This window comes from Oncorhynchus mykiss, chromosome 7 (assembly GCF_057628025.1).
Source record: "Oncorhynchus mykiss isolate SJ-2025 chromosome 7, ASM5762802v1, whole genome shotgun sequence".
NCBI lineage: Eukaryota > Metazoa > Chordata > Actinopteri > Salmoniformes > Salmonidae > Oncorhynchus > Oncorhynchus mykiss.
This window is the reverse complement of record NC_143028.1, coordinates 33,326,966-33,339,941: the sequence shown is the minus strand read 5'-3', so window position 1 is coordinate 33,339,941 and position 12,976 is coordinate 33,326,966. Positions and strand designations below refer to the sequence as shown.

Sequence of the window (12,976 nt, the reverse complement as noted above, 5' to 3'; positions counted from 1 at the left end):
GTCTGGTTGTTGTGGATAGGGGAATGCTCCCTCTGCTGTTTCCTGAAGTCCACGATCATCTCCTTTGTTTTGTTGACGTTGAGTGAGAGGTTGTTTTCCTGACACCACACTCCGAGTGCCTTCACCTGCTCCTTGTAGGCTCTCGTCGTAGTTGGTAATCAAGCCTATTACTGTTGTGTAGTCTGCAAACTTGATGATTGAGTTGGAGGCGCACATGGCCACGCAGTCATGGGTGAACAGGGAGTACAGGGGGGGACTGAGCACGCACCCTTGTGGAGCCCCAGTGTTGAGGATCAGTGAAGTGGAGATATTGTTTTCTACCTTCACCACCTGTGAGCGGACCATCTAAGTCCAGGACCCAATTGCCCAGGGCGGGGTTGAGACCCAGGGCCTCCAGCTTGATGATGAGCTTGGAGGGTACTATGGTGTTGAATGCTGAGCTGTAGTCAATGAACAGCATTCTTACGTAGGTATTCCTCTTGTCCTGAGGGGATAGGGCAGTGTGCAGTGTGACGGCGATTGCATCGCTTATGAACCTATTGGGGGGGTAAGCAAATTGAAGTGGGTCTAGGGTGACAGGTAAGATGGAGGTGATATGATCCTTGACTAGTCCTCAAAGCACTTCATGATGACGGAAGTGAGTGCTACGGGGCGATAGTCATTTAGTTCAGTTACCTTTGCTTTCTTGGGTACAGGAACAATGGTGGCCATCTTGAAGCATGTGGGGACAGTAGACTGGGATAGGGAGAGATTGAATATGTCCGTAAACACACCAGCCAGCTGGTCTGCACATGCTCTGAGGACACGGCTAGGGATGCCATCTGGGCGGGCACCCTTGCGAGGGTTAACACGTTTAAATGTCTTTCGTCAGCCACGGAGAAGAAAAGCCCACTGCCCTTGGTAGCAGGCCGTGTCGATGGCACTGTATTATCCTCAAAGTGGGCAAAGAAGGTGTTTAGTTTGTCTGGATGCAAGACATCGGTGTCCTTGATGTGGCTGGTTTTCCTTTTGTAGTCCGTGATTGTCTGTAGACCCTGCCACATATGTCTTCTGTCTGAGCCGTTGAATTACGTGTCCAATTTGTCTCTATACTGACATTGTGCTTGTTTGATTGCCTTGTGGAGGGAATAACTATACTGTTTGTATTCGGCCATATTCCCAGTCACCTTTCCATCGCTAAATGCTGTGGTTTGCGCTTTCAGTTTTGCACGAATGCCGCCATCTATCCATGATTTCTGGTTAGGGTAGGTTTTAATAGTTACAGTGGGTACAACATCTCATAAACACTTCCTTATAAACTTACTCACCGAATCAGCTTATGCAATATTATTCTCTGAGGCTACCCAGAAAATGTTCCAGTCCGCGTGATTAAAACAATCTTGATGCGTGGATTCCGATTGGTCAGACCAGCGTTGAATAGTCCTCCTGTTTGAGTTTCTGCCTATAGGAAGGGAGGAGCAAAATGGAGTCATGGTCAGATTTGCCTAAAGGATGGCAGGGGAGGGCCTTGTATGAATCGCAGAAGTTAGATTAGCAGTGATCCAGTGTTTTTCCAGCGCGAGTGCTACAGTAAATATGCTACTAGAATTTCGGTAGCCTTAGGATATATGGTTTCCAGTTTGCATAAAGTCCAGTGAAGTTCCTTGAGGCCCATCGTGGTATCGCCTTGAGGGGGGATATACATGGCTGTGACAATAACCAAAGAGAATTATCTTGGGAGATAATATGGTCGGCATTTAATTGTGAGGAATTCTAGGTCAGGTGAACAAAAGGACTTGAGTTCCTGTATGTTGTTACAATTACACCAATCATGAAACATACACCCCCACCCTTCTTCTTCCCAGAGAGATGTTTATTCCTGACGGTGCGACGCACAAAGAATCCAGGTGTCTGTACCGACACCGACAGCATATCCCAAGAAAGCCATGTTTCCATGAAACAGAGTATGTTACAATCCCTGATGTCACTCTGGAAAGCAACCCTTGCCCTGATCGTCAACCTTGTTATCTAGAGACTGGGAATTAGTGAGTAATAAGTGGTGGGTGGTGTGCACGCTTCCGAAGTCTGACCAGAAGACCGCTCCGTCTTCCTCTTCTTCGCCGTTGTTTTGGGTTAGCCTCTGAAATCAGTTCAAATGCCCTGGGTGGTTTGGACAAGGGATTCACTTCGGGAAAGTCGTATTCCTGGTTGTAGTGCTGGTAAGTTGACATCGCTCTGATATCCAATAGTTCTTCCCGGCTGTATGTACACTTAAGATTTTCTGGGCTAACAATGTAAGAATGAATACATAAAAATAAAAAAAATACTGCAAAGTTTCCTAAGAACTAGAACCGAATCAACACTCTCTGTCGGCGCCATCTTGATCTCAGTTTATGTTTTTTTATAATCAAATATCGCACATTTTCAGAAGAATACTTATTTCTAAATTTGTAGAGTGACATTTGGGTTCACAGTGGGTGTAGAGAAACAATATGTTGGTAATTTAAATGAGATCAGACTGACAAAAAATAAACACCCCTTTATGATGATCAAATTGTCTTTCTCTCCTTCTTAATATCCTCTCTGAAATTGTTACATACTCAGTAAAATGTTACAGAGACCTTTATGGTTAGTTGATGAAAATGGGCCTCACTCAACCCCATTCATTCTACATTCACGGACTGTCACAACGTTGGAAACTAGACAAATTTAGCATGTTTTTTGTTAACTCTGTCTATGTGCAGGTGGGTGATTAGTATCCCCCAGGCTTTAGACCTTCACTTTATACCCAGCATGACCTCATATATAGTGTTTTCTTGAAGGGAGATTGATGTTCAAAGGAAAATTGAACACTTACTTAACACTGATATAGATTTCCAATCAGCAGTGAGGTAGAAAGAGGCCTTCCTCCTTTGTAGTGTTGATGTGTATGAAGTGTCAGGTTTGCATTCATTTCTGACATCAAAGAGCTGTTTTGCTCTTTTTTATCACCCTGTGCCACTTTCCTGCAGTCAAATGACCAAAAGAGCCCTCTAGTGCCCTCATGGGTGGAACGTTATTCATATTTTTCATAATTAATAAAAAATAAAACAAATACACAAAAAATCCATTATTTTTATGTTAACTTCAGTCTTCTATGATACTGTAGGAAAGTGTAATATTGGGATGCAAACTCAAAATTGAATACATTTCAACTCTATATCTGACGCGGTACAAATGTTTTCTTTTCTTTTTTCAAGACACATAATATCTAATACCTTTGTCATCTGGAAAGGGGGGTCGAGGGGTGTCTTTGGGAGTCAAAGCTGCAATAGCTTAGTCACCCAAACACTTTCAAACCACCTTGAAGCAAAGATGTTGTGTATTATGTTGGCAACAAGAAACTGTAGATGACATGTGGTGCGATGTTGTATGAGAATGAACCTTTTAATTTCTGTTATATTTCATTAGAGAGCATTGATACAATTTCGACCAATCCATTGGTCGAAATTTTAAAACATGTATTTTTCTATAAAGACACACCCTATGTGTTTGAATAAAATCAACTATATGTACTTAGCTCGTCTGATGCTTTAAGCGCACTGTTCGATTAAATAATTAAAGCACACAAATGGCTCAAGAGGGAGCCTGATGGCCACACTGTGTTATTTTTTTTTTACCTATAGCCTATTATAATCACATAAATAAATTGGTTATAACAAACTCTAAACACCGTATCTCATGGCAGCAAAATGGAAGTGGAGGACATGAAAAATAAACTTGAAACAGGCGAATGTTTACTGGTTGCTCAGGAGGGAAAGGGGAAGTCAGATCTGTGGAAGACATTTTACTTAGTTGTGGAAACTACTGAAAATCAAGAAAAGCTACCGTTGCGTGAGTTTTGTGTGTGGCAAACAGGTGCTGCTAGATTACAATATTATATTTTTTTGTGAATATTTGGAACAGTGTAAACAGTAAATACATTATAAGTGTACCAGAGAGTCTGTTCTAACAAGAAAAAAATATATAAAGCCTTTATTACAGCAAAGACTAAAAACAGTTGCATGAATTCGTGAATTGGGGTTTATTTATTGTTTATGCTAATTATTCAAAGCTCCCTATTTAATTTTAAAACTAAAACGCTTGATTGCATTTCAAAGCATGAATGACTCGTATGCTGTGTGATGACATGAACGAATGAATGATTGATTGATTGATACATACAGTAGCCTACATATTAAAATATATCCCTAAGTAAGTTACGGTATTAAGACTAAACAGGACGTGCTCTTAGGCCTACAGCTCGATAGTGATTATACAAGGCTACTACTATACAAAGCCTACTAATGATAATGACATGAGTTATTATTATAATAATGAAGATAATAATAATAATAAGATTTAAAAACATACAGATTTGTGAAATTGCTTTATCCGACATGTTGTGGTTGTGTGAGGCTTGGTGCTCACGGGATCAGTATGCTATTAAACAAACAAATAGGCAACAGGAGCAGGATCTGTCTTATTTCTGTAGATATATATGGAAGATTTTATAAAACAAGGCACATTTAACAGTTAGGCTATTGATTATAGACCTACAGTAATTAAGTTGGCGTTTCCTCTAGCCTCAATTTTATTAGACAATTAAGGCAAGGGCTGTTTCCTCGTCTCCTTAGTCCACTGCTGCCTCCGCCACATTGTTCTCAACACCAATATGCTTGTATAACTTTGCTGTTATGCACATAGCAACATAGGGAAAGGCGCCAATTCAACGGCACACTGAAATTTATGTTTCAGAACCGCGGTCGCTGTCCAACTCAGGAGAATGTGCATTTGTTATAAAATAATATGAAATTTATTAGTGTTGCACAATTATTTTTACACAATATAACCATATACAATTTCAGTATAACATGTCTTAGAGCAGGCCTGGGCAACTCCAGTCGTCGGGGGCTTGATTGGTGTCACACATGCAATTAGTTTAAAATCAGCTGTGTTTGCTAGGGATGGGGCAAAAGTGTGACACCAATCAGGCCCCCGAGGACACAGTCTTAGAGTGTTGGACTGTGCCATCCCCGTGGCCTCTGCAATGGATTAGTCCGCCGAGACCAAACAATCGACCAGTTGATTAAATGTGGTCAGTTCTAGATTTGATGTTGAGAGCCAAGGACTCAGTCGTACCTTCCACATCCACAGTAGCCTTTAGCAAATAGTCTATAACTGTGTATGTAGGTTTTCACTGTGAGGGCCAAGGACTGGTTTCACCTTCACAATTGTCTATAATAGCCAGAAGTTAAACACTTAAGGGTCATAAATGCCCCCCCATCCTGTGTTGCATGACATACCCAGCAAACATGACCCCATTTGCCCCATGTGGGTATTCGGTGGCAAAGTGGGCATGGGCTAGCCCACATCAGCCCAACATGGGCTAGCCCACAACAAGCCCATCATGGGCTAGGCCAGCGTTTCCCAAAGTCGGTCCCCCCTCCCCCAGCTGATTCAAATAACCAAATTAGCTTTGGTTATTTGAATCATTTGTTTAGTGCTAGGGTAAAAACCAAAATGTGCACCCGGGGGTGACTTTGGGAAACACTGGGCTAGCTGCCACTAAGCCCAGCTACAGGCAGGGGCTCATTTGATTATTTGGAGGTGTCCACAGTTCTTTTTGTGCGAACTTTACTAAGAGTGTTGTTCCAGTTTAAGGGTTCTGTTGTGCGATGCCCACATTTTTTGTATTGTACACAGCCAATGATGAAGTCTTTAAAAAGATACAGTAAGTGCATGTTACATGCTGTATGAGAAGGTGAACATTTTATCTTCAAAAATATATATATATGATAGTAATCACCTGATTTGCTTTCTGATACACTGGCCATGTCAGAATACACATACTTGTGTCTTTAATAGTAGGCTGTTTGAGTATGAAAAAAAGTATTATAGTATGTGACATTTAGAAAATCAAGTATACTTTAAATGCCCGCACGTCATACTCATTTTGGCTTTGGGGGATGCACTACCGAAATCAACAAATAGCAGGAAACAATGTAATCGCACACGATTGAGTATGCTTTAAATGCCAGTATGTTATACTCATGTCGGCTTTTCATCTAGTAGAATTCACTGAACACTTTTGGGGAATTTCACAGCCACAGTGCTTTGGAAGAGGGGGGGCTGCGAGTTCTGATTGCTAGATATGTTCAAGTAAACAACAAAACAACTTGGAAGATGGCGAATAGCGATGCTTCTTCGGTGGTGTTCGAATGTAAGTAGCTTTTGTTCTTCTTAAAATGATCACAACTATTTCATCGTAACGTTACATCTTTGAAAACAGATTTGCTGCCTGCTGTGCCTTTTAGCTAGCTACGTGCTTCAGTAGGACTCAAGGGTGAAAGTAGATTTAATTTCTTCCCAGGACGGGACCTCCAAATAATTTTATGGTCGCAATCAAAGAATTACATTGTAACGGTTTTCTTCCACTGAAGGAGAGGAGGACCAAAATGCGGCGTGGTTAATGTTCAACATCTTTAATATAGACGAAAAACGAGAACACTACAAAATACAAAACAATAAATGTGAAAACCGAAACAGTCCTATCTGGTGCAATGACACAAAGACAGAAGACAAACACCCACAAAGTACCCACAGAATATGGCTGCCTAAATATGGTTCCCAATCAGAGACAACAATAGACAACTGCCTCTAATTGAGAACCAATCTAGGCAACCATAGACATACAAACTATCTAGAAAGGAAACAGCCCCATAAACATACAAAAACCCCTAGACCAGACAAAACACATCAATCCCCCATGTCACACCCTGATCTAACCAAAATAATAAGGAAAACAAAGATAACTAAGGCCAGGGCGTGACAGTACCACCCCCCCCCCCCCCCCCCCCCAAAGGTGCGGACTCCTGGCCGCACACCTAAATCCATAGGGGAGGGTCTGGGTGGGCGTCTGTCCACAGTGGCGGCTCTGGCGCGGGACGTGGACCCCACTCCACCATAGTCTTTGTCCGCTTTAGTCTCCTACTAGGAACGGCAACCCTTGCCGCCGACCTTGGATTGGCAACCCTACTATATGGCCCCACTGGACTGAGGGGCAGCTCCGGACTGAGGGGTAGCTCAGGACTGAGAGATAGCTCAGGCTGGTTGACGGCTCTGGCAGCTTCTGGCTGACTGATGGCTCTGGCAGATCCTGGCTGAATGGCGGCTCTGGCAGATCCTGGCTGAATGGCGGCTCTGGCGGATCCTGGCTGACTGGCGGCTCCTGGCTGACTGGCGGCTCCTTGCAGACTGGCGGCTCTGGCGGCTCCTTGCAGACTGGCGGCTCCTTGCAGACTGGCGACTCTGGCGGCTCCTTGCCGACTGGCGGCTCTGGCGGCTCCTTGCAGACTGGTGGCTCTTGCGGCTCCTTGCAGACTGGCGGCTCTTGCGGCTCCTTGCAGACTGGCGGCTCTGGCGGCTCCTTGCAGACTGGCGGCTCCTGGCAGACTGGCGCCTCTGGCGGCTCCTTGCAGACTGCCGGCTCTGGCGGCTCCTTGCAGACTGGTGGCTCTGGCGGCTCCTTGCCGACTGGCGGCTCTGGCGGCTCCTTGCAGACAGGCGGCTCTTGCGGGTCCTTGCAGACTGGCGGCTCTGGCGGCTCCTTGCAGACTGGCGGCTCTGGCGGCTCCTTGCAGACTGGCGGCTCCTGGCAGCTCCTTGTAGACTGGCGGCTCTGGCGGCTCCTTGCCGACTGGCGGCTCTGGCGGCTCCTTGCCGACTGCCGGCTCTGGCGGCTCCTTGCAGACTGGCGGCTCCTGGCAGCTCCTTGCAGACTGGCGGCTCTGGCGGCTCCTTGCAGACTGGCGGCTCTGGCGGCTCCTTGCAGACTGGCGGCTCTGGTGGCTCCTTGCAGACTGGCGGCTCCTTGCAGACTGGCGGCTCCTTGCAGACTGGCGGCTCCTTGCAGACTGGCGGCTCAGGACAGGCGGGCAGCTCTGGACAGGCGGGCAGCTCTGGCGGCTCTGGACAGGCGGGAGACTCTAGCGGCTCTGGACAGGCGAGGCGCACTGTAGGCCTGGTATGTGGTGCCGGCACTGGTGGTACTGGGCCGAGGACACGCACCTCAGAGCGAGTGCGGGGAGGAGAAACAGGGAGTACTGGGCTCTGGACACGCACAGGAAGCCTGGTGCGGGGGGCTGCCACCAGAGGGCTGGTGCGTGTAGGTGGCACTGGATAGACCGGACCGTGCAGGTGCACTGGAGCTCTTGAGCACCGAGCCTGCCAAACCTTACCTGGCTCGATGCCCACTCTAGCCCGGCCGATACGAGGAGCTGGTATGTACCGCACTGGGCTATGCACCCGCACTGGAGACACCGTGCGCTCCACAGCATAACACGGTGCCTGCCCGGTCCCTCTCGCTCTCCGGTAAGCACATGAAGTTGGCGCAGGTCTCCTACCTAGCTTCGCCATACTCACTGTGTGCCTCCCCCAAGACATTTTTGGGGCTGACTTTCGGGCTCCCTAACGCGCCACCGTGCTCGTTTCTCCAACTCCATTCTCCTGTAACCCTCCTCGCACTGCTCCAGTGAATCCCAGGCGGGCTCCGGCACTCTCCCTGGGTCGACCGCCCACCTGTCTATCTCTTCCCAAGTTGTATAGTCCAGATTCTGCTCCCATGTCCAGAAATCCTGACATCACTGCCTCTCCTGCTCCTGCCCGTTATCACGCTGCTTGATCCTGTTGTGGTGGGTGGTTCTCTAATTGGTTCCCAATCAGAGACAACGATAGACTGCTGCCTCTAATTGAGAACCAATCTAGGCAACCATAGACATACAAACTACCTAGAAAGGAAACAGCCCTATAAACATAAAAAATACCCTAGACTAGACAAAAAAAACATAAATCCCCCATGTCACACCCTGACCTAACCAAAATAATGAAGAAAACAAAGATAACTAAGGCCAGGGCGTGACATACATATAGAATCCCGATTAATTCAATAGGATCTCTGTGGGCCTAGTCGTAAAGATGTGTGATTTAACTTTTAAAATGTGTTTTATTGTGGCATAAACACAACCAGTCATGATGTTTTCTTCTGATTGTCAAACAACTACTCAAAACAGTGGTGAATGGAAAGAGACATCTTCTCCACAGAACACCAACAAGTGTAATGACATTTGGCAATTTTCATTAGGCCAGAATTTATGTCCACTGCTGTCCGCAGTGTCGGGCATTTATCTCGGCCTTGGCAAAATGTAGGTGTTCTCGTCGAACCACATCGTATTTTGGAGCGTTTTCAAGTCCATTCTGACATAATGGTGTAATTGCCTACCGTTTTCTTGACATTCTGTTGTAAATACTGTTATGGGCTCATGTTTAACCAGTACGGCGTACCTCCACTATTTATTTTGCTGGGATTTCGTACCGGACCGCCTTACTTTCACCCCTGGTCGGACTAGAAGTTATAACTGTTCGAACAGTAATGTTAGCTACAGGGTTAACGGCAACGTTACTTGCTGTGGAGCAATAACTTCATATTTAACATTAGCCTAGTTCGCTAGCTAGCTACTTGTTGTAAATACCATTGCTTGTGTTCAAAACTATGCACTAGCTATAGTGTTAGTCACGCGGTAACCTATATTCCTATTTTCCACAGCGGTGCTGGTCCCAACACTTCTCTTTTCTTCTAGTTCTCCTGATTTGACACTTCACTTTATCTGTGATGAGCTGAACGGTTACTGTCTGAATGGTTCTTGATAGTTTCATTGCACATGACCTGTTATGGTGAAAGTAATGGTAAGCTGCACTCCTTACTGTTTCACCTTGGCACTCCAAATTTGATAAAGTATGTGGCAGTCTAGCTAACTTCGGAAAGTTCACACACTCTACTTTGCTCATGTTTTGGTTAATTTTGTACATCTGGTGTCTTTTCAGGATCTATGGTAAGGAGTGTGAGCTGGAGGGGCAGCTGTCACCTGTAAGGGTGAAAAAGAAGTAAGAGAACCTTTAGCAAAAACACACTGTACGCCGCTGTATGTTATCTTGACATTTATTGCTGTACTTGGCTAATAAAGTTATCCTTTTCGTGCAACAACACTTTCCCATCTATTTCCTATGTTTCACCAGAAAATGAATATACATACGTGTGAAGACACACTTGCTAGAAAGTATTCCAGAGAAATGTACTGCAATTGTAAAGTATCATGTTTGATGCTGAAAGCTATCATTTTCCATATTTTTTAGTAATTAAAAGCTCTCTCCACCGGAGTCAGCATCGAGGGACTGGAGGCCATAGACGCATCCTGGAAGTGGTATGCGGTGATGGATGAAGTGCTAGCGGGCTGCCACTTCATTGCCCCATCGGTCATCATCTCCTCATCCTCCCAAGGTGCAGCTATGGGCTCCCCTCCTTCCCAGAATGGCCCTAATGTGGGCTGGAGTAGGAGAAGGAGGTGACTGCCAGGGAGTCATGACTTATGGCCGTTTTAGAGACCATGATTAAGAAGTAGTTTTATGTATTTTGTATGTACAGTATTGTATTTATTTTTTTAAACCCAAAGTTAATTTCGTTGTTTTTTTGTGTTTTCTTCTTTGTAATAAAAAATAAAAGTGATACAGGTACATCTACTGTTGGTGTGTTTTATTAAAAACAAAATCTACATAAAAAAATGCACTTGCACATCTGAGCTATTTTGTTGCAGAAACACGAACACTGCTCATGCTAGTATCACTTTTTTATTGAAGTTTATTTGTCGGCCTCTTGGCCTTGGATTTTTGCTCTACGAAACTAAAATAAACCATCTGTGGCATAATAATAATTGATTACATTTTTATAGCGCTTTTCATGACAATCTCAAAGCTCATCAAAAGTATAAAAAACAAATAAGCAATACATGATCACAAGTAGCCTAGCTATAGGTCAACCACTAGAGGCCAAGTATGAGTGCATGGATCCTCCAAAGATGGAAAGGGACAGTTCATGGCTTGATCAGAGTAAGGTGGTCAGGGAGATGGCTGATGAAGATGGGATTTGGTAACGATCTTGTAGAGGTCTACTCTGGGAACCAGCCTGATTCATGTAGCCACTGGACTTCTCCGTCACAATATATGGCACCTACTTGGATGATGCCTCAGCAGCTGTGGGTACCAGAAAGCTCATGACACACAGTTCAGAGTTGTAGCCAGCCTTACTCATTACGAGCCCTCTGCCTCAGCACTGCATTCCCATTACTCTCAAGCTTCAGGTGACTCTTCTGTTGATATACACGCAGGCCTACGGTACACTCAAGTTTACTCCAAATACGTCATTCCAAATGCTAGCTACTTAGCTAACGTTAGCCCAAAACAACAACACTCTGGCGAATTAAACTGTCAGTGGGTGGGGCTACAGACATTTCTTTCCAGTCCATGTGAAGCCGTTACTGATGGTGTGTTCAAGACATTGAGGTATAAAAGAATAAGACAGCTGGGAATTTGGGAAAAAAACGTGCTTTGAAATGGATGATATATTTTTTACGGCCAGCCAACTCGGAATTACAAGTGACAAACTCTGCATCTTCCTAGAGCTCCTATTTCGCTGACCTAAAGATCACCGACGTCACAATTTTTCACTGTCTCAGCTGGGTTCCCAGTTGTCTTGAATGCACCAAAAGTAATACGTTTCGGCTGTGGCATACTGCGTACAGTATTTGCTAAAAAGTACGTAGTACGATTAGTAAACAGTATGCAGTTTAAGTAAGTAGTATGCAAGTGTAATGTAGATGCTGGGAGGCAAGAAGCAGGTGGGTTTAATATAATAAACAACATGGAGCGAAACAACGTAGGAGTAACGTCTAGACATGAACAACATAAACAATAGCGCCCGGGGAAAGAACTTAAGGGAGTGCCAGATAAAGGGGAGGTAATGAGTGAGGTAATGGAGTCCAGGTGTGCCAAATGATAAAGCGCAGGTGCGCGTAATGATGAATGCCAGGTGCGCGTAATGATGGTTCCCAGGACCGGTGGTTAGTAAACTGGCGACGTCAAACGCCGGAGGGGAGGAGCGGGAGTAGACGTGACAGCAAGCCAGATTTCATACACTGCCATTGTATCACGTTCCTTAAATACCTTTATGGCTCGAAAAGTATGCAATTCATGCATTCAATTAAAAGTGTCATAAATAAATGCTAAATTAAATGATTCCTAAATAGCAAAGGAGAATCGGCCCAATGTTGGGCAGCCTACATGGGGTCAATATTTTGGCCTGCATTAGGCCCACTTCGTGCCAATGTGGGCATGTTTGCAGGGGAAAAACGGGCTTATTTCTGGCAAAGTGAGCGCTGCCTTCACCAGAGGTCTGCCTATACTGGGCCACACTGGGCAAATGCCTTGGGGGCCAACATGCAGCCAATATCTTAGCCCGAATTGGGCCCACATCGTGCCAATGTGAACATAGTTTCTGGGTAACAGCTAGAAGCAAGGGTGTTGCTCTTTACTAGATGCTTATTGGAGTAATGGCTTCTAATTTCTACCTCTTCCTGATGTAAGGCTTTGAGCGCAAGAGGTGAGCGATGTGGACAGGAAAGGCGCACGTGTGTGTGTGTGTGTGTGTGTGTATGTGAATTCCGAACTGTGTGTGAATTGAGGACAGGCAGTGTGTGTGTGATGACAGCCTTGTGTTCATAGCCCACATAGTACTACTTATCTATTTTGAAACTGACAATCAGGTAGAATGTGAAATCAAACAAAGCACATAAGGACATTGTGAAGTTAAACATTCTGTTACAATACATGCTGGTTGAACAATGAGTGACTATGATTAGCAATTGTTCCGTAATGGGGAAAACACACACGTGTTTGTGTTGAGATTGGGTTTCTCTTTGGATACTAAATATGTTATTTGTTCCAGAGCTTGAGGCACAAATTGATCTAAACTAAAGGCTTTGATTGAATTAATTTGTGCATACCGTTGCAAAACATTTGAAACTGAAAACGAAAACAAGCATTTGTTATTGGACAGGTTGTTTCTCTGTTTTCTTCCATTTGGTGCCTA

At 44.8% G+C, this 12,976-nt stretch overlaps 1 protein-coding gene across 2 annotated transcripts in view; it reads left to right on the top strand.

Annotated features, from left to right (window-relative positions):
* Positions 1 to 12,976, top strand: part of LOC110527722 (rho guanine nucleotide exchange factor 3) — a 124,163-nt gene that overhangs the window by 73,817 nt on the left and 37,370 nt on the right. The gene's annotated exons all lie outside the window — the stretch shown is intronic.